Source organism: Homarus americanus, unplaced genomic scaffold (assembly GCF_018991925.1).
Source record: "Homarus americanus isolate GMGI-L3 unplaced genomic scaffold, GMGI_Hamer_2.0 scaffold28218, whole genome shotgun sequence".
Taxonomy (NCBI): Eukaryota; Metazoa; Arthropoda; class Malacostraca; order Decapoda; family Nephropidae; genus Homarus; species Homarus americanus.
In genome coordinates, this window is record NW_024743708.1 from 3372 (window position 1) to 5679 (window position 2308).

A 2308-nucleotide genomic window follows, 5' to 3' on the forward strand; every position below is an offset into this window, starting at 1 on the left:
GCTCTTCATTTGGTTCAGGAGTTATGCCAATATGCTCCTGTATGTTGCCTTCACCACTTAGTGTTTGGGTTGCTTCACTTTGCGATAGTGGTGTAAGGGATTCACTGAGATTACTTTGGCTTCCTTCATTTGTTTCTTGACTTTGCATTATCTGTTCCCCTGTTTGGGTACTGTCTCCCCCATGTTGTTCATCAGGGCTTAGAGGTGACAGTGGCATTCTTGGAATGTGCAAGAGGGGTGTCAGGTCCCCTGCGTGCTGTGATTCCTCTCCTGGTGAGGGTTCATTTTGGAGCAGCTGGCTCGGCGTTATAGACCTCAGTCGCGTTTCTTGATCGTCTGGGCTCAGCGGTGACACTGGTGTACTTCTCCCTGAGACGGGGCATGGTGTCTCTGGTCCTTCCACTTCTCCATCCCTGGGTGGGGGGTCCATCTGTGCCTTTCTCGTTGCCCTTGTGTTTCTCTTTGCTGCTGTTGCTCGTCATTCTGTGGCTGCTCCCTCTGCTCGTTATCCCTATTTTCCCCAACTTCCTGTGTGGGCTGGGCGCTTGCTGGATTGCCTTCAGGCTGTTGGTTCCCCTGTCGTTGCTCCGCCTGACGTTGGGTGTCTCTCCTCCTCCGCTGCCGTACATGTGTTGCTGCCTTGTGGTTGTTCACTCCTCTCTTTGTTGGGGCAGAGTAGTGGCAGTATTGCACGTCGCACTGGAAACGAAAATGGGGATCCCTTTGCTCCTCCCTCATCTGCCTGTTGAGGATGCACGTGTGATTGCTTGGCCGGATAGTCAGTACCAGATAGCACCCTGCACACATGTTCATATATTCGTTGATTTTCTTGTTGTGGGCTTCCTTTAGATGTCGGACTAGTGATTGCTTGCAGCCAGACCACCCCGATGATACACATTCCCATGGGCATCCCTGCGTCCTCTCTGTGCATTTGAAGGATGGTGGTGCAGGGAACCATATGGTCAGCATTCGGTTTCTTCTTTCCGGCTGCCGATCCCCGCTCGGGCGGGGGAGAGCATCCATTCCCCCGCCGTCCGTTGAGTCAGAGTCTCCGCCGCTCCCACCGATTTGTACTGGCTCGCCTGTCGCAGGTGTTCCGGCTCTCCATCCCACATCTTCTCCTTCGTTTCTTCCTCTTGGCCCTTCGTCGTCCATCTTGCCTTACCCACACGAACACCCACACACACATGACAACCCCCTTACCAGGGTGTACCCGCACTATCACGGTATTCCTGGAGGATCGGCCGAGAGTTGTGTACCGACCTCCCTTTCGCCATCACAAACCCACTCGATCGCAAGGTGATGGTTTACCGGGGAGGGACTTTGGGACGAATACACTTCTATGAGTGCAGGTCCCTCAGCCAGTACGAAGTAAGGAAGTACAGAGAGGAGGGAATAGCCACGTGTGAGAAGCACCCACGTGGGGTCCCGTGGGACCAGGTTTTGGGGCTTTGCAGGGCACCCCCGGTATGTTTCCTCTCACTGCATGGTATTAGTAATAACCACAGCAATGGAGAAATACCGGGTTCCCTGCTCGCCGCCTAAAACAACAAAGGAGTAAACTCTGTTACTTTCACCCCCAGAAAGTCCAAATCTGTGTTCTTCCTTCCATGCAAAAAGAACCTGATTATGTACTCTCCATTAAGCTGATAAGAAAAGATACTACACTTTGATCTTAGCCAAAAGGCCGAGAAGCAGGTCCCGCAACTAGTACTAAGTATGGAAGTAGCAAAAGAGAGAAATAAGAATATATACTACACTTTGATCTTAGCCAAAAGGCCGAGAAGCAGGTCCCGCAACTAGTACTAAGTATGGAAGTAGCAAAAGAGAGAAATAAGAATATATATACTACACTTTGATCTTAGCCAAAAGGCCGAGAAAGCGATTCCAAAGCTGATGATGATGATGATTATACGGAGAGAAGAGAGCAGTGGCTCTGAGAGTGGGAGAAGGGTATAGTACAAGGTAAAGTTTAGAAGTGGGAAGTAGAGGAGAAGGTTAACAGCAGGTGGGCTATCCACCTTGCGGAGACGGGTTTTTGTCTTCCGTAACTGTGCTGCGTTAGAGGTTCTTGGGGTTAAGGAAGGCCGGTCTCAGCCAAGCTAAGCTAGGTTGTTCTAAGTTGTCCTGAGGGCATATTTTGTTAGGGGGGGGGTCTCTCCAGGTCCTTGTGGCACTGGAGGGATGATCCCCATCTTTTAGTTATTTTTATTGTTATTTTTTATTGTTATTTTGTTGTTATTTTGTATATAGAGGCTCTGGTTCTTCGTTATCATTTTTCCTGCTTCTAGGCCACCATCCGTGCGAT

The 2308-nt window shown here is 50.2% G+C and overlaps 1 non-coding gene across 1 annotated transcript; it reads right to left on the reverse strand.

Moving 5' to 3' along the window:
* Positions 1-1497: 1497 nt before the first annotated feature.
* Positions 1498-1699, reverse strand: LOC121877223. The gene has a single exon (XR_006090940.1). It is a non-coding gene; the product is annotated as a U2 spliceosomal RNA (small nuclear RNA).
* Positions 1700-2308: the final 609 nt, after the last annotated feature.